Source organism: Pseudorca crassidens, chromosome 17 (genome assembly GCF_039906515.1).
Source record: "Pseudorca crassidens isolate mPseCra1 chromosome 17, mPseCra1.hap1, whole genome shotgun sequence".
NCBI classification, from domain to species: domain Eukaryota; kingdom Metazoa; phylum Chordata; class Mammalia; order Artiodactyla; family Delphinidae; genus Pseudorca; species Pseudorca crassidens.
The window spans coordinates 84,293,302-84,313,446 of record NC_090312.1 but is presented as its reverse complement, the minus strand read 5'-3'; the positions used below and the strand labels follow the sequence as shown (position 1 = coordinate 84,313,446).

General features: G+C 42.3%; 1 long non-coding RNA gene across 1 annotated transcript; it reads left to right on the top strand.

The window, feature by feature from the left end:
* Positions 1-802: 802 nt before the first annotated feature.
* LOC137209890 (uncharacterized) lies at positions 803-9,573 on the top strand. Its single transcript, XR_010936165.1, has 3 exons — positions 803-904; positions 5,951-6,016; positions 9,303-9,573. It is a non-coding gene; the product is annotated as an uncharacterized lncRNA (long non-coding RNA).
* Positions 9,574-20,145: the final 10,572 nt, after the last annotated feature.

The following is a 20,145-nucleotide window of genomic DNA, read 5'->3' as shown; positions in this document are numbered from 1 at the left end:
GATTAGGAATAGTGGTGTCAGGCCCATGCGGATCTAATACTACTTTTCCTCTGATGTACGTTCAAATCATAACCGTAGCAACAGACAACCATCAACTGTATTTCCATATACAGGAAATGAACAAATGAAATGAAGTAAAGAGTTTGGGGACGGGGCCACAGAAAATAACAAGCACGTCTTATAATAAGTGTGAGGAGAACAGAATACATTACTCTCAAAATCTTTTGGACAAAAACAAATTCCTTGAGGAAGAAGCTCTTGCAGATGCTTTTTTTGTTGTGGTGGTGCTTTGTTAGCTCTACTGAAAGCTGAGAAAATTCACACGATGCCTATAAAAGGGCTGAGAAATGGCTTTCTTTGAAATAAAATTTAGGGGTCAAAATTTAGATGTGATGAGTGGAAGTCATGTTTATTTGGACATTTGCCAGGAAGGAAGAAACACTGCTAAGGTGAAATGGTTGAACATTGATTTTTCCAATCCAGGCACTTTTTGAGTAAAAAATTTTAAAGATAATATTAACAGATAATTGGGGATCAATAGTTATATCACTTGTTTCCGATTACATCTTGCAAAAATGGTGTTCCAAATCATGTCCTAAAAAAATGTATTTTCAAATCCAGTTAAAAGGTAGAGATACTTCTGCTGGAATTCACCCATGATTTCAAGTTCATTGTAAACAGAGAAAACATTTCTCTCCTAAGGACTAAATAATTCCAAACTAATGATGCAATATTCTTTGTATCTCAAATTATACATGTTTTAATTTTTATTTTATTGAAATGTATTTATTTTTAGAGTTTTGTTGAAGAATAGCTGGCATACAATATACTGCACATACTTAAGATGAACAATTTGATGACCACTGACATGTCTATTTGTTGTTGAAACCATCACTTTGGTCAGGTGAGTGAAGGTAACCATTTCTGTCACCACAGATTAACTTGCATTTTCTCAGTTTATGAACGTGGGATCATAAAATATGTACTCCTTTTAGAGGGAAGGGGCCTGGGTTTTTTCATTCGTCATCACTAACTTAAGATGTGTCCATATTGTTGAGTGAATCCATCGTTCATTCTATTTTATTGCTGAGTGATATTCTTTTGTATGAATTCACTGCAGTTTGGTTATTCATTCACCTGCTGGTGGGCCCCTGAGTTGTTTTCAATTTGGAGCTGTTGCTCTTATAAATAATGCTGACATGAACATTTCTGTACAAATGTATTTTCCATCCTTCTGGATAAATACTCAGGAGCAGAATGGCTGGATCATGTGGTAGGTGACTAACATTTTAAAGAAATTTCTAAATTGGTTTCCAAAGTGGCTGTAACACTTTGCATCCCCACCAGCTCTGTGTGAGATGTCCCCTTCCTCATTTGTACGGTCAGACTTTGAACACTGGCCCTTCTAGTGAGTATGTAGTTGTATCACATCTTGGTTTGCATTTGTATCATGACTAAGGATGGTCAGCATCTTTTCATGTGCTTTTTTGTATGCACATATCTTTTAAACTCTAGTGTTATTTATGTATTTTGTGTATTTTCATGGGTTGTTTATTTTTCATTGAAATTTGAGAGGGTATATGTATGTGTATGTATATATATATATATATATATATGTTTTTCTGAATACAAATCTTTCATACGATATATCTGTTACAACTATTTTTTTTCAGTCCATGGCTTTTCTTTTCATTCTCTTCAGTGTCTTTTAAAGAGTAGAAGTTCCTAAGTGTAATGAAGTCCAAGTTACCCGTTGTTTCATTTTGTGGGCTGCGTCTTGGTGTACTTTCTAAAAAAAATTTGCCAACTCCAGGTCATACATAATTTATCCCACATTTTCTTGTGCAAAGCTTTATAGTTCTTGGTTTTGCATTTTGTTCTATGACAATATTCTGGACATCAGTAATTAAAAGGATGTCTTGGCAAAATAGTCACGTTTTCCTGACCTTTGATTTAATGTAAGATGCTTCTGGAAATGACTGCCTATTACAGGCTTGATTTTAGAAATACTGACCCTCAGATAGTGTCGCATTGGGTTTGGTTTGTTGTTCTTATTTTTTTAATAAATAAAATAAAGCAAAACCCAAAACATACTTAACGGCTGTAGGTCGCTGTGAGTGTAACTGAACTAGTCAGGCAAAAACCTGCTACACTTATGAAAATAAACACTCTACTGTGGCTCTCCAAAAATAGGTGTCTGAAAATGACACCTAGAAGGAAAAATAATCCAAAGAAAGGCAATCAAAATTACATCAATATCAATATCATAGACGCTTCTATGATTTAATTAAAACAGAGCTAATCTGTTTTATCCGGTTATACCGACTAGTAAAGGGACCAGAATGATCCAAGTTCTACCAAATAACTTCTTGTTAACTTATTCATTTCTAAAATTTTACTTAATGTGGTAGTAATGTACTCTTTCTAAAATGAAATAGTCCACAGAGGAAAAAAAAAAAAAGGTCACCCTCTATTATATTCTAGGTGCAAATATGGACTTGGAGTAAAAAAAAATCATCTAACATGGAAAGAAAGAGACTGAATAATGTAAATGAAAGTACAGAACCCAAATCGAGACCAAGGGACTAAAGTTTCACAAAATTCATGATTTTATGAAATGCGATGCCACATGGAATTCTGCTGGTTAATCAGACCAATTTTTTCTTTAGCTTTATTTTTAAAATTATCCTTTAATTGCCTTAGTAGAAGGCATTTTGTATCGTTATGAAGTTAATTAACTTTTAGTGTCACGTAATTCAAAAATAGATGGTATTCTTTGCTTGCAGGAATATATTCCGCGTAGTTGGAAAGATAGTAAACCACAGTTCAGCTTCCACTCCTCCTTTCCAGTCCGCATAGGGGATTACTTTTGGGGTTTCTAGTTTATCAACTCCTATTAAAAAACCAAAGGTATCAACAGTATCCTGTATGGTGGTGACGGGGGCCGTCTCTGGCATCATTTTCATCTTAGAAAGCATCAGAGCCTTCAGATCCAAGGGCCTGTGCTTCCCTTGGCACTCGGCCATCGTCACCCTGGAAGAGAAGGTCGTCCAGCTTGTTTCATTTAGACTTTGAGGAAACAACGTGTTCACCTAGAAGTTTTAGGCAACATGGGCAATTCTCTGCGTGGTGTGGCTTGAGCCACCTTTGCCACATTGACTCAATGGTTGTAGGACCAAAGCCCCAGAACGAGGGCAAAGCACAGCTGGGCATGGAGCTCAGTGGGCTCCAAACCGTGCTCCTCAGACCGCAGTCACACCTGGAGGATCATCGGAAGCGCAGACCCTCAGACCTCCACCCACATGTAACAGATCGAGTCTGAATCTGCACTGCCCAGGATCTGCCCTATAACCCGTGTGGGGTATTCTCACAGGCAAATGAGTGGGAGGAGAAGTTTCTTCCTGAGACCGGTCTGGCTTTAGGGGAGGTAGAAGCTATGTTTCTGTGACTCTTTCAGTGAGTCAGAAGCTGCTCAGTGTTTTCAAGGACCACTGGGCAGCAGTGGGGTTACAGCCTCGGGGCGACAGCCAGCATCTGTCGGGACTGTGGGCTCTGAGCCTGCGCTCGCCCTCCTTCCTATGCAGCGGCCCGCCCCACGCCGCCCAAGAGAGAAAAGTGGGGTTATTTAACCCAGAAATTCTTCCCTCGCTAGCAGAGTGAACACAGTAACAGCTATCACTTTAGTTTTTGTACGTGCCCGAGAAAATGTGAATTAAAGCTGGATGAACTTGACTTAGGAGAGTAATCGTTTCATATACATAAAAACCATGCTTACAGGGTGATATGTAGACACACCTTCTGCAGCTTCATGTGTTAATTTTTCATCTTTGGGGCACAGTCTTTTTAAAATAATGATCAGCTTTTGAAGTAGATTCTGATGCTTCGTCAGCAGGTTTTTGTTTTCCGGTTTCCAAAAGATTCGTGTCATCACTACTGTCTCATGGTGGATAATAATGGTGAAAACATATCTTGCGCAGGTTATACACAAATCATCAATATTTTGAGTACTCTAATATCTAATTTCTCATTAATATACACTTGAATTTTTGAGCTCTCCGATGCGCATCTTTTTATCCTTTAAAAGGGTTATCAAACTAAATGAAATAAATACAAAGTTACAGATTTTTAAAATAATTGAAAAAAACTGCTGTACCAAGAGTGTTTACTTTCCATCTTTTCTATGACAGGACTACTCAACTTCTATTACACACGTACTTTATGCGCCTATAAACCATAATTCCCAAGGATTCCCGTTGCCCGTCCCCCCACCCCACTTGTGCCCTGGCCCTTCACGCGGACCAAGGCACAGCCCATGGAGCTGGAAGGGAACAGGCAGTGTCATCAGCATCTCACTTGTCTCCTGCCTGCCACAAAGGCTAACCGTCTCTACAAACTACTTCCAACTGCTTATCATTTAATCAGCAAATGGGCCAGATGGGAAGAGTTAGCAAAAGAGGGTGAACGATCATTGTTTGTATTTCAGAATTAACCACATATTGAAACGAGATCTCTGATCACTGTACCTGCAGTTCATATACTCCTACATGAGACTCAGCGAATGAAAATACAAAATGGAGGTAATATATGAAACTAGCCTAGCCTTGAATATAATCATTATTAATAATATTATAAATATTATCATCCAGGAAGTGCGAGGCTGGTCATGATTCCAGAACAGTATGTGTAAAATGGGGCTATCGCAAGGAAGCACGGGAAACTGTCACCCTACTGACACCAACGCTAAGTCACGGCTGATTTTGGTCCAGTTACTGGTCCCCAGCATGAATCCTAAGCCCGGGTGATCTGACCTCAACGGAAACCACTTTCAGCTACCAAAGCAGCCCATGAAAAGACAGGGTGTCCTTGAAACTCAGGATGTTCCTGTCTACTTCCTCCTTCACGGCGTCTTGGAAACCTGGAGCCGCTGAGCCTGATGGGCACTGTCCTTTGCAGCAATTAAACAGCACGTGAAGCCGTGGCTCACGTCCCTTTGACACACGTTACCCTGGTCATGAGTTCTTGGTGATTCATGTAAAACACTAAATATGCCTGCTGGTTTTAATTTTTAAACAAACCTATTCTGGCCAAGGTTATTCTAACAGGGTATAATATTTTCATGCCATATAAGAGCTTTACAATCAATGTGGCTTCAGAAGGTAGGCAGAATGTCCCATGTCTCATGAATGATATAAATAAATAAACGATAAATATAAATAAATGATATACATAAATAAATTACCTACCTCAAATAAAGAGTAAACTATTTCAAGGAAAGAAGGATTGCCGCCTCCTTTCCAAAACTGTGGCTGCCAGCGTGAGTGCTACATACTGGTCAATGGACTCTGATGCTTTGTCAGGTTGGTCATTGCTTTACTTTGCATTTCTTTACAGATAAGCGAAGCTGAACAGCTTTTTATTTTGGTTTATGGGCCCCTTTTAAATGGCATCTTAGTATTTTCAATAATTAATTTGTAACAAGTTATTTTTATTATTAAGGAAATCAAAACGTAGCATCTATGTTCTGTAAAATGATTTTTCTCTAGTGTTTTCTTCTTCGTCTAGCTACCTTTATAGTTGGCAGAAGGCTAACATTTAGGTGTTCTACATGGAGATTCTTCGTTGTGATTCTGAGTTTATATTTTAATGGGCCACTCTTCCCCTCGTATTAGAAATAGTCAAGAAAACTTTGTATTTTATTATCTTTGTGTCTTCAAGTTGTTACATTGCAATCTTTGATTAGTTTGGAATATTTTCTCCCCCTTTAAGGGGAAAAAGCCTAGTTATTTTCTTCAATTTATTTGCAGAGCATGTTTATATTTAACATAACTTAATATGTTAAATTTATATTTAATATAATTATAAATATAACAGTTTATTTAATAAACCATAGATATTTACAGTATACCTTCATCGTCTGACAAATCCCTGCCCGTATTTGTGTCTCTTTCAGATGCTCAAGGATGTTGTGCCATTTATGGGCCTGGTCCTGGACCACTACCAAGACCACTACCATGAAGTCCGTACGATTTTGCTTTTTTTTTTTTTGAGGTACGCTGGCCTCTCACTGTTGTGGCCCCTCCTGCTGCGGAGCACAGGGTCCAGACGCTCAGGCTCAGCGGCCACGGCTCACAGGCCCAGCCGCTCCGCGACATGTGGGATCTTCCCGGACCGGGGCACGAACCCGCGTCCCCTGCATCGGCAGGAGGACTCTCAACCACTGCGCCACCAGGGAAGTCCTGTATGACCCCTTTTTAAACCTCAGAGAGATTTAAGGCGGCACCTGATCAAAGCTTTCAGAAAGACAAAGGCCTCTGAAGGACTCACGTGTGTGCCTCGTGACGTTCTGTTTAGAAATACACTTGTAAGCGTGTTAGGTGGAGCCCTACAGGAGCTCAAAGTAGAGAAGGCACATCTCAAAGCCATTTGTCCTTGGACCTTTGTTCTATTGGCATAAACCCCAATGCAATTCATAGAAAATTCACACAATTTCTAAGAGAATTGTTCTGATGGCAACTCCACTGCCTTGAACTTAAAAGCACAGGGAAGGTGCAAAGTGCAGAGAGGCCCTTGGAGCCCCAGCTGTTGATGTTCAGGAAGCAGGATGTGACTCCCAGAGAGAGACAGAAACAGAGAGAGATAGAGCCTAAGGAAGTCACATCATGCAGTCCTGGGCCCTAATCAAACACTGGTTTGATAAGGTCTTTGAACTAATCGAGCTGGAGGCCCTTGAGCTCCAGGCATGTTGACAGTGAGGTGCTCCTATGAAGCCTCCAGAAAAAGCAATTATAAAAGTGGATTTAAAAAAAAACATTTAAAGATGCTGGAGAGCATCCAAGAGAAAAAAAGAAAGAAACAAAGAAAGCCAAAGCAGTGTTTATTCTCAGAAGTGCACATGGAAGGAGCCAGAGCTGTGAGTTTCTGGCTTTTTGGTGTAAGGCTGCTCCCAGGGCTCAGGCCTCTGGGCGAAGAAAACTGCAGCTCGCCGTCCGACGCTGGGAAAACAGTTAACATTCAAAGAGCAAGTATTAGCAGTGAGAGACCGCGTACGGCATGAAGCTTGAACTTGCTCAGAGGCGCAGAGGCGCTTCCAGGGGGCCCAGCAGAGAAGAGCCAGAAGCCAGGGGGAAATGCAACGTAAAGCACAGTAACAGAAGGCTTGTGACTTTGCTGTCTTAAAATCAACTTTACTGAGGTATAATGTAAAGCAAGAATATGTTCTATTTTAAATATAGCTCATCAACTTTAACAAATGTACACAGTCTAAATCGCTACCATCGACAGGATATGCAACATTTCCACCCCCCCAATTTCCTGTTGCTCCTTTACTCTGTGCCCACAAGGTCCTGGCCAGGTCTGATCTGCTTTATGTCACCATTGCTTTGTTTTTTTCTAGATTTCACAGATATACAGTCGTACACGGTTAGTAGTTTTGGGTGTGGCTTCTGTAAGTTACTGTGATCCTTTTGAGACGTATGCGTGTCGTTGACTGTGTCAGTAGTTCATTCTTTTTATTCCTGTGCATTTGTGTGCTGACATTGACTTACCCATTCATCAGTCTATGACACACTGGTGTTTTTTCTAGCTTTCTCTCATTTGAATAAACATTTGGGTGCAAGTCATTACGTGGGCATGTTTTTATATCTCTCGGGTGAGTGGCTAGGAGTGTGAATACTGAGTCACGTGGAAAGTGTAGATCTAACTTTATAAAAACAGAGCAACACAAGATGAACCACTACCACCACCTACCAAACTGCTTTCTCAAGTTGCTGAACCCTCTGGAATTCTCACAAAAAATATACTAGAATTCCTGTTGCCCCACATTTTTGCCAACACTCGGTATTATCAGGGTTTTTTTAGTCATTGTAATAAGTATTTAATTGAATCTCACTGTGGTTTTAATTTGTATTTCCCTTATGACTAATGACGTTGAATATTTTTTCATGTACTTCTTGTCCATTTGTATATCTTCTATGATGACGTGTCTATTCAAACCTATTACACATTGAAAAATTTTTTTGATTTTTTTTTTTGGAGGGGAGAGGATAAATGTACTAAAACTAATATAGAAATAACTTCCTGCTCTAACAATAGCTATGCTTTTTGCAGTGAGTACCTGGGATGTGTAAAAATGTTAAAGTTATCTTTTTCAAATAGAAAATATAAATATGTTAAACATTTTGAGCTGAACAAGGTCACCCAGGCTTAAACTTGTGTTTGTCACACTCCACTTGTAACTTTTCTACTGGATCCAAAGCCAATTGCCATGGACGGTGGCCTTTATCTGCTCAGTTAATATTGTTCAGTTCACGTTGGGAAAGGGCTTGGCCTGACTTATTGCCACGTTTTCATCATCTTTGTGTAATAACAGTGGTCAATCCCCCATGTTTTGCTGCTAGGAAAGTAACTGGAGATTAAAAGCAAAACTAAACAACAATCCCGAGGTATCTCCAGAGCCCTTAGTACTTTACTCTGGGAGGTGACAGTCCCCAGAGGGGACGAGGGTCTGGAGCCCAGGGAGCTCTGGACCCTCCCGTCCTCCTGGGGCAGCCGGGTCACTGCCTGGGCCAGAGCAGGAGTCTGGCACACCTCCCTGGAGGAGGGGACCCGTGTGGCGTGAGGAGGGAAGAGAGGGGCTGGGGCCTGCATGGTGGGTGAGGGCACAGGGAGGAGGCTGGAGCTTGGTGCGCGCCCAGGGCAGGTGTCTGGGTACACGAGTCTGAGCGGAGAGACTGGTGAGGAATGAACATTCATACGGGGCTGCTGGGCATCGCACAGAGAGAGGAGAATGATTTTTGTTATTCTTATTTTTTTTAATTTTTATTTTAGATTGGAGTATAGTTGATTTACAATGTTGTGTTAGTTTCAGGTATACAGCAAAGTGGTCCAGTTATACATATACATGTATCTGTTCTTTTTCAAATTCTTTTCGCGTTTAGGTTATTAGAGAATATTGAGTAGAGCTCCCTGTGCTGCACAGTAGTAGGTCCTTGTTGGTTATCTATTTTATATATAGTAGTGTGTATATGTCAATGGACTGGGCTTCTTCAAATGCAAATTTATGCAGAGACTGAACGCTGTGGAGCTTGGCAATTCACGTGGGTGACGAGCAAGATGAACTATGTTGTTTCTCTTTTCCTGGTCCTTAAACACTATGGCTATCAGCGTTTTCACTTGTTTCAACCAGCACCAATATAAGCTTATATATATATATTTCTATCTCTTTTTGTTCTTAATTTCTCCACTGAATTTAAAGTGTATACATCCCACTCCTGCCAACCATGCTTTGCTTTTACTCACTGCAGACGTGTCATCTGACCCACAGCTGGATGGAAGTCAGCATTTCACACTGGAGCTGTTCTTTGTCTGAGGCTCTGTCCCGGTCAGCGGGTCCCCATCTGCCGTCTGCCGAGGCCGGAATTCAAGGGACTTCTTCACCTCCGACCCTCAGCCAGTCACATCTCCCCGGCTTTACTTTTAAGCCTCCCACCGCCTGTTCTCAACCTTTCCTGTCCAGGCCCTGCCCCTCTCCCCCAGATGCCTTGCCCTCGTTCTGTCCTCCTAAAATCTCCAACCTTGGACAAGTGACCATCTTTCTGTATCTCATTTTTTAAAATCTATAAAAAACAGAGACCGTTTACTCTAGTTTTCCTTGAAAGTCATGGCTGGTACGTGTTGTTTCAGCATAATTATTAAACGGCATCCCCTTCCCCTCTCAAATGGATGGTACGTGGTGCTGTCACTCTAAGCACTGATAGTTAAAGTAAAGGACTCAGGGCTGCACCAGGCAAACGGCAAGCGCTCTGCAAATGTCGTCTGTCACAGTCACAAAGGATTGTTACAATGTCAGCCTCTCCTGCAAGGCTTGCTCCCACCCCAGGTTCTAGGAGATGCCATCCTTGCACACATCTTGATCCACCTGCAACCTGCCCCCCCACCATGCCCCCACCCCCATCCACACACACACACACACACACACACACACTTAGGTAATACCGAGTCATCCTTAAACCCGCAGGCGTCTTCTCTAGGATGGACCCCAGGGATGCTTTTTATGCGCTGCCTTTGCCTGCACATCTCTTTTGGAGATCACTATGTTCTCTTTGTGTCTACTCCAGTTGATATTAGCTCCTTAAAGAGGGCGATTGTGCTTTGTTTCCTTTGGGGGCCCATGGCCTTGCATGAGTGCTGACCACAGGGCACACCCCCCATACCTGGTGCTGGCCCCAACGTCTGTCCTCAGTGCTGAGAAAGCAGTCAGCACCTCCCCTGAGCGCAGGGGCGGCACGCGTGGGATTCTTCCCCATCCCCTTCCTCTGACTAGGAGTTTCCCTGGCAACCCATCTTTATGCGGTCCTCTAACTTCCCTGTTCCACCTCAGAACGTCTAATTTATTTTCAAAGACTTGGCTTCATGGCTAAAAACTGCAGGAATCTGCCAATTTTAGACCTCAAATTTGCAGGAGCCTAAAAAGGGCCAGTTTGTTTCTATTTCTTCATTTTAAAATACACTAAAACACAATCTGAAACAGAACCTAGAATGGTTTCTTTAAAGAGCGTGTACCACTTAATGGGAATGAATTTGTTCTTTTAATTGAGATTGCATGAGTTCACTGGGGGCTTGAAGGTGAGGATGGGAAGCAAGAGAAAGAACTGCTCTAGCTGACGTGAGCTTTATTTCCTGTTGTGACAGAGAGAGTCTGTCGCCTTTAATTTTTCTGTCTAATGCGATGTGCTCTGAGCTCCCCTACCCTGCTGATCGGATAGCGGTTCTGTGTCATCATTTACTTTGGACGCCTTCTTCTTCCTGCTCAGTTCCCCGTGGCCACCTGAAGGGGACCCTACCTGCTCTATAACATTCGGGAACTTTGGTCCAAGCATGGTCGTCATGGGTGGTACACTCTTGGAGAAGGTGGCCGCCTGCTCTGGGGTCAGCTTTGGGGAGAAGGGCCTTTCCCAGCTTCTTGGGCTGGGGGTTTTAAATTAATCCACAGAAATTCACTTTTAAGGCTCTTGCCTCTCCTGCATCCTGAAGTTGTGTGGTGGGTGGACTCTGTGATGAAAAACATTAGCCTCCGTCACCTTCCCAATCCTGGGAGAAACTGCCTCAGGCAGCTACGTGCCCCTCCCCCCTCTTCTCCCACTAATTCTAAACTTCTTACTTTTAGGACAATTCAGTTCTTTCTGAAAACAAGAGTTCTTCACTCTGAAGGGGGTTATGGAAAGGAAGTTCCAGAAATTCACATCTCAAGCCTGTTATATTGAAATCTCTCCTCACCCTGGGGTTGGGGAGGGCAGGAAAAGGCCCATGGAAAGACACAATATTCATTTTTTCTTTTTACATCTTTATTGGAGTATAATTGCTTTACAATGGTGTGTTAGTTTCTGCTTTATAACAAAGTGAATCAGCTATACCTATACGTATGTTCCCATATCCCCTCCCTCTTGCACCTCCTTCCCACCCTCCCTGTCCCACCCCTCCAGGCAGTCACAAAGCACCGAGCTGATCTCCCTGTGCTATGTGGCTGCTTCCCACTAGCTATCTACCTTATATACAATGCAATATTACTCAGCCATAAAAGGAAACGAAATTGAGCTATTTCTAATGAGGTGGATAGACCTAGAGTCTGTCATACAGAATGAAGTAAGTCAGAAAGAGAAAGACAAATACCGTATGCTAACATATATTTAAGAAAAAGATGTCACAATATTCATTTTTCAATTCTTTCTGATATTTCTATGTCAGGAGGGATTAGTCTTGTATTGACATACTAGATACCAGTCACATGATTACTTACTGAACACACGTGCCAGTGGTTTCCTTAAGTATTTTATTTTACTTGTATCTTACTTAAGGTACATAACAAACTAAAGAAAGTGCCTATTTTGCTGGTGAATAAACTGAGATTTTAAGAGGTAAAATTGGCAAGACGTCACAGGTAGTTGTCACTGGTCAATCCAGGATTTAAATCATGGCTTTCGAATTTGAAATCTTATAAATGGAAACACTGTGGTACGTAGAAGTCTGCTGAACTTGGAAATAACGTATTTTTGTGTGTATGAGGTGAGTATCGAGTGGTGGGGTAATAGCACAGTCAGCCCTCCTTATGGAGTTTCTATCCGCGGTTAGCTGAATCTGCGGATGTGGAGCTCGAGGGTACCGAGGGCCGGCTGTATTCGCTGGACTCCACCGTTTTATGCAAGGGACTTGAGCGTGTGTGGATTTTGGCGTCCCTGGGGGTCCTGGAATTGATCGCCCGTGGATGCTGAGGGAGGACTGCCATGCCGTCTGTACATTCCCCAGGCAAAGGTTTTCCCTCTTTCAGTGCTGAAGACACTGAAATTTGAGGAGGGGAATTTCCATTTAAGATACACTGTTTATATGTTTCGCAGCGTCATTCCCAGAATCCTGGGCATTAAAACGTTCGGTGTTTATATACGTGCATAAACAGTATTTTTATTGAGGAAGCTTATCTTCACAAGTAAAAGTTACATTAAATGGTGGTAAAATGATAGAATTTCAGGTTACTTGGGTCTCAACAGAGACAAAGTTTTAATGGAAAGAGCAGATGTTTTAAATCTCCTTCTCTTGAATTCTGGCTCCGCTACTAGGTAACCACATCCGAATTACTTTGTAGTTCTGAATTAAATTTCCAACTCTGTGGAATGGAATAAATAATTCTTGTCTATTAAGTGTTGTGAGGATTTAATGCTCAGTCCGTGTAAGCTGGATGTATGGCCAGGGTCTGGGTAGTTGCTTTTATCTTTTCCTGTTTCTCCTGTCTTCCCACCTATTGTGCTCACAGGCAATCACATCTGGCCACTTGTAATCAAATAGATTCACAAGATAATCTGGGCCTTCATGTAGTTTTTCAAGGTGCCTTCATCTTCTGATAACACATTGTCAGTATGTGAATTCTACCTGCCCTAAGCCAACCCCAATCACTTACGACTGAAGGCACTTTGGTTAGACTCTGGGAGGAATTCCAAGAAAACTGCAGGCCAGGGTCTTGCTGTCTGATGGCAAATCACCTGATAGCTGAAGGAGGGTAATTTATTTCAATAGCAAAAATTACATAAGAGAAGTGGATGGAGTTGAAGCTAGTTGCCTATAAAGTGCCAAAATAGCTCACAGCACAGAGAGAAAAGAGTCCCATTTGAAGTTTCACTCATGGTTTTGTGGGAAGGACAGCCTTCCAGCTGGGTCTTGTCATGAGGGAGAGGTCAGAAAAAAAGTTATAAAAAAAAAAAGGAAAAAGTATAAAGGATAAATATATCTGTTATTGCTGAGCTAAAATATTCTCTATAAAAATCAACTTTAAAAGACCAGGTAATTGCCAGAAATTAACCTCTGTACTCACACGTCTCACATTATCCCATTCAACGCTGAAGCCTATTCCAGTCATCATAGATTCTGCCTCCAGTGAATTTATTGGGCATATGATCTAGACTCGTCCACCGCCCCAAACTGGACCCACAGGCCTGAAAACACCCTCTGTGACACATAAATACATCCTATGGGGTATTCCTGTAGGAGTAAAAATAATCAAGCTAAATTTCCTTGAAGCCAATATTGACGTCGAGTTTGCTAGACGCAGGATGTGTGGGAGGGGCTGGAAGGAGTAGAGAAGCAGGATGGGAAAGAACAGTGGCCCCAGCACAGACGTGTCTCCAGCAGAGTCTGCCTCGTCCCGAGGCGGGTGGACCAGGTCAGAGCGGGTTGGGCGCATAATATAATGTAATGTGATGTCAATAATACGAAGATCCCACCTTGAGCAAAGTGGGTCACACTTAGAACCACAGCATCATCAGCTGTGGAGCCCCGGGGCGTGAGGGGGCCTCTGACGTACGCACCCAGGTTTTGGGGGTGGGTGGGCTCCCCTCAGCAGTGGCGACTCTCCAAGGAGGGCTGTGTCCGGATCTGCAGCAGCCCGGCCACGCGGGCCCAGGAAGGATCTGGACGGATTCCAGCAGCCTCTGTCGCGGTCCCCTCCTCCAGCCTCTCGGGACCACCTGCTCCTCACATTAGGTTCACTCTCTCCAGGGGGAGCCCGCCCAGGATTTCAGGACACAGAGGCCAGGGCCTCCCCTGCCTTCTCCCCAGGTTTCTCTTCTTCCGTCGGAGCCGGAGCCTCATCCTGGAGGGTCAGAGTCTCTGATGAACATGCACTTGGCTGGCTGGGGTTGCTGCACTTGTCCAGTCAAAACAGGGCCCGGGAGGACCAGAGATGCCAGGGTGCACAACTCCTCTGCCTTCTTGCAAATGGCTGTGAGTGGCTGGCGCTCTCAGCGTGGAAGGAGAGGCATGAAATCAGCGCCTCACCAAATGGCCTTTGGTCGCCTCTGCCAATCTACTGTGGAAAACCTATGCCATCCAGCGTCTGAGCAGCAGTGGACGGTGATGATTTACTGTCACCTGCCCTCTTCCGTCTCTAGTAGAAACTATCTCATGATTTGCTGTGTTTTCTGATGAGAAAATGCTAAACAGTTCATTAAGCATTCGTGGTGAGATATGAAGGTATACCAGCCTAATATCTTAACCAAGCAGTAAATGAAATAAAAGGGACAAAATGAAACTGAAAGATAATATCACTCAGGCTGATTCTACATATTTTAGAGATTACCCATGTATCATGCCTTGTATATTTCATAGACTATGACAGCAAAATTTAATTGCTTAAAATGCTTGTTAAAATCTGTGCTAAAGCATCAAGTCACTTTGGTGGGGCTTCTTGACAACACATTCCCTGCTGGAAAAATGCTCGTGCTCTTTATATCTTTGCGGAGAACGTTACAGTCTCGCTCTGAGAGTTCGTCCTGTGCTCTGCTCCTTCCAGGGGTTCATGTAGCTCGTAGGAGGGCCAGAGGGCATTTACATCAATGCCATTGAGGAGATAAAGTTTAACAGCAGTGAAACAGCGTGTACCGTGATCAGACGGTTCAGCACAGACAGCAGCTGCTATTTCAATTCCAGAGAATATTTAACAGAGGAAATAATGCAAACGTTGATCCTGATAAGAACCCGTGAGGACAATTGCACAGGTATTACTTGTGTTAGAAACGGAACCTTAGATGAATTAAAGTGTTAACTGACCGACAGCCTACAAACGACAAGTCACAGGATTTTAGAGTTGATGCCTGTATCTTCCAGATGAAGAAACTGACATGAAGCTGCATCGAGTTTTGTACCAAAGCAAAAGACTAGTTAATAGGAAGATGAGATGTTCCGGTTTACTAGTGCTACTTTGCCCGCTGTCTCTCCTTAGCAGGAGGTGGGCTCACGATGACGTGGCGATCACAGGTGATCAACCTGCCACTGGGCTGGTTTTCGGCCATGACCATGAACAAGTAATTTGGGCCGAAATCTCTTTTAGACTTAATTTTTAAACAACTTTATTTAGGATGTCTGGCATATGATAAATGTCACGTGTTTAAAATGTACCATTTGATAGGTTTTGATACATGTGGAACTGTGAAAGCATCATCGTATTCAAGATAACAAATGTCACAGCCATCATCGCCAGGAGTCCTCCTGGCCTTTGGTGGTCTCCTCTTCTTGTCTCTCCTTGGGCCCCCTCCCCATGTCCACCACTTTAGATAAGTTGGCATTTTCCAGAATTTGATGTAGAGAGTACAATATGTATTCTTTTTGTTTGTTTGTTTATCTTCTTTAACTAAACAATTATTTTAAGATTGATCTCTGAAGTCGCTTGTTCAACGAATTTTTCCTTCTTACTGCTGAGTAGTATTCCACTGCATGAATATGCAGCAATTTATTTCTCCATTCACATGTTGAGGGGCATTTGGGTAGTTTCCAGTTTTGGGTGATTATAAATTAAATGGCTTTGGACCTTTGTCTACAGGTCTTTGTATGTCTACACAATTTAATTTTTCTTGGGTGAACACCTAAGGGCATGGGTTATGCTGTGGGAGTGTGTTGAATATTTTAAGACAATGTCACTTTTTTGGAAGCGGTCATACCCTCCGTGGTCCCACCAGCAGAGTGTGCGTGCCTCATACCCCTGACAGCATTTCTTGCGGTGACTGAGGCTTTAGGCGTCCTCATGGGGTTAGCGGTATCTCACTGTGCATGTTCAACGTACTTTCATGTGTTTCTTGCAATCTATATGTCTTTTCTCATGAAGGACCTATTCAAATATTTTCTTCATTTAAAAAATTATGTTGGTTGTTTCTTCGTATTGAGTTTTGAGAGTTTTAAAATATATTTTGAATACAAGTTCTCTATCCTACAGGCATATTTTGGAGACATTGAGGGTTTGGTTCCAGACCACCACCATGAAGTGAATATGGCGATAAAGGGAGTCACGTGAATTTTTTGGTTTCCCAGTGCACGTAAAAGTTACACTCACACTATACTGTAGTCTATTAAGTGTACAATAGCATTATGTCTAAAAAATGTACATGCCTTAATTAAAAACACTTTACTGCTAAAAAATGCAACCATTACTTGACAGTACAAGGTTGCCACGCACCTTTGCTTTGTAAGGAATGTAGTATCTGTGAAGTACCACAGAGTGTAAAATACAGGATATAAGGTATTTTTAATGTCATACAACAGTGGAACATTATAGCTTCAGTAATTCAGCTGTATAATGAATACTTATCGTCTACGATGTGTCACACAATTTGAATTGCTAAGATGAGCAGAAAAGTAGTGTAATTGAGTGTTTATAGATATTACTATAGAAATATATATTGCACGTATTGATGCTACAAAACCTAGGTGGAACCAGGCAGTTTATTTTATAAAAAGAAATAAAAACACATGAAAGTTACCCTGATTGGAAAGACAGCAGTAAAACTATCTCCATCTGCAGCTGCTATGATCTTGTACATGTAAAACTCCAAGGCCGCCACACACAAACAAAAACATCTACGAGAGTCAATAAGGGTGTACGATACTCAGTCAATATACAAAACTCAGTTGTACTTTTATACACTAGCAATATGAAATTTTAATTAAGGAAATGTTTTCGTTCACAATAGCCTCAAAAGTAATAAGATACTTCAGAGTAACTTGAACAAAACAAGTGCAAACTGCGTCCACCTAGACGCCCTTGTGCGGGGGAGGGGTGATGCGAGCATTAGGAGGACATTCAGTTTGTAGACACACGAGGAAGATGCTTACGGCTGAAGGGAAGCTACTCACTCCTCAGGGGTTAAGAGCAATTCGTTCACCTGAACCACAGATAGAATGCTCCTATTTGATATAAATATGTAAATTAATTACAGTGAGATGTTAGTGTTCCCAATTGTCACGTACGTACTTTTGTCTGAGAGTATTTTAAGGTTCTACTAAGTCCCCACAGCACTCAGAAAAGAAAAAAAATCACACATGATGATTATTGGATACTTAGAACTTCCAGGTTCAAATGTGACAAAAATCACTTAAAAAATAAAAAAGACACGGTGAGGCCTTGAATTTTTTAGTTTTCTTTTGTTATTGCTTCAAATCCTAAGATCCAAGCCTTGCTTCCTGGTTGATAAAGGCTGAAAACAATTAAGATAGATTCTTTTAGAGCACATTCTAGCATCACTGCCTCTGAATGGATTTCAAATGAAATGTCTCAAATACAGGGGTTATCTTAGTACAGACAGATGTTGATGTTTCATAGTATCAAGCTCTATGGTACATTTAATTCACTTTGTATGATAGTGGAAAAGTTATGACATTTCATCTGTTTTATAAATAATTTCCCACAGCTGAGAACCATTTATGGTAATAAATATATATATGCATACATACGTAATGAACGCTATCTGATATTGTCTGGGAATAATACTGCCTAAAGAGCCCCCTTTCAGAATGAACAGGGGTTTTCCCCTTTAAGCTCTGAAAACAAAATAAGTAAAAAATCAAGTAACACAACCATATTTAGAAAAGGTTTTCTAAAATTATTTCATAGTTCTCTGACTCCTCATGTCACAGAAAGCTTTTAAAATTTTGTCCTCATAAGAAATGTAAATTATTATGTTTTGAGCTTAAACACATTAATACTCCAAGTATTATTAGAAGTAACTATCAAAACAAATCCACACAGAACCAGACCAAACTCTGGTAGCAATTTTTCAATAAAGTATGTGGACTTTGTGGTCTGAATGTTTACTTTTCATAATCTTTTCCTTACTTCCAGATTTCTAACTGCATTTCTAATGGGCCAACTCGCCCAATGGCTCAGGTGTCTGCCCTTTGGGAGCTGCAGGTGACCACCCAGCCTCCCCAAATAATGGACTACTCCATCCATGGCCTAGGCACGAGGAAGGTCCCAACACTCAAAAAGCTCTTCATTTTTTCCCCAGCTCCTGTTAATATTTTAAAATTATTGCTTCCTAGAGAAACTAGCTACAGTGAAAAATGTTAACACCAAATTATCGAGTTTATGAGGACAGAGTGGGGATAAAATCACTTTGGAGCGAATGGTAAATAGAGAAATTTGGGAGAATACCTTAGACTTGGATTAAAAACCTAACTGCTGATTTCCCCTGCTTGGAGGGTTGTCACATGGATGAGAACTTGATATGCAATTGCTCCAAAGACATAGCACAGGAATCCAGACACAACTGGCTTTTGAAAGCAACTCAGTGAACAGGAAGGTCCTATGCTCTCAGGGGTCAGGTCTGGGAATCATCAATGGAAGTTTTAAAGGATGGAGATGTGGGCTCCAGGAAGGAAGGAAATTCTAAGGACAGATGTACGGTAACAGGTGAGTAAAACATTTGGGAAGACGTGGGAGTTGGGGACAGTAAGTGTTGAGCACGGCTCCATGTCAGGGGGCTTGCGTCTTTTCCCGGGGATCTCTGACCAACTTTCCACCGACACCCCGTAGGGCATCGACAGAGAGAAGCCATCTCCACGTGTTTGGCAGGTACCAATGGCTTTTCTCCCAGCAGCCCTGGAGAGCACCTGTTAATAGCTAAGGAGGTGGCCCAGTAGCGGGAGTTCTAGTAACACACAAACCAACAAGCAAAAACAGATGATGGAGATTCTGTCTATAAATTTATACCTAGAACATTTGCAGACAGAAAAACTGAGAATTCGCTGCAATTAAAATAAGGCTAGAGTCAAAGTTGTGACCACGTTAATGCAACAGCTGCGGAACATAGGGGCTGTTTGACAAACTCTTCTCTCTAAGAGTTTCAACAGGTCCTGAATAGGATGGGGCAAGACTGACCACCTCACCGCCTATAGCATATGGGTAGAGATGCATGTCTATGTAGTCAGTTCACCTGTGGGCTCAGGCATTTGAGACTGAGCTCGTCTGGAAAACTGTGGTCTGAGCTGTGGTGTCAGATGGGCGAGTAGGTTAGCAGGTGTCTCCAGGTGGAGGCTGATGGCCCTGCTCCCATCCCGGGGGAAGTGGTTTTCCTCCTGGCTGGATTGTGGCTGGTCCTCTCCCTTCAATGTTTGTGGAGGCGAGAAGCCAGGGAAAGTGAGGAACCAGGATGAACGGTTCTTTTCCAGCCTTTCCCAGCCCCGGGAGGTGCCTTGTAGGAAAGGATAAATGATGCTATGCTCAAGGATTCTAGTCTCTGTGACCCCTTACAGCTTCTGTACAAACCTTTGCATTGGAGAGCACATGGAGTTGGGGAAGAATCAAAGCTATTTCCAGAACGTTAGGAGTAAACTAAAGAAATATGAGTTTCAGGGTGATGTTTTTTCTTTTTAAGTAGAAGACACATAGGAAATTTCCAGCCAAGCTAATCACACTGGGCGTTCTGACCTACTTCTTTGCAAAACACACACAGTCCTGCATAATTAGACTGCAGGGCGCCCGGCGACCTTGCAGAATGTGCTCAGAAGCCACTTGGGAACTGATTACTTCCTGACCCAAATGAGTGCCCTGGTTCCTTTAGTCTTCGCAGAATACTTAGCCAGGCTGCTCAACGAGTGAATGCGGATGGTGGTGACACCAGGACTGAGGTTCCACGAGCCGAGTGCCCACTGATCTCCAGTCCTACACCTATTCACACCCCGCGGGCCCCGGAACTGTGCTCAGGCTTACTTATCTGTATCCTAATCAGGAGGGTGTTGAACACACTAAAGCAGGATCTAAGTGCTCATGACCATCTGACTCAGGAGAGGGTTTAAAAAGCACAAATGACATCACTGGAGAACAGTTATGGGCCA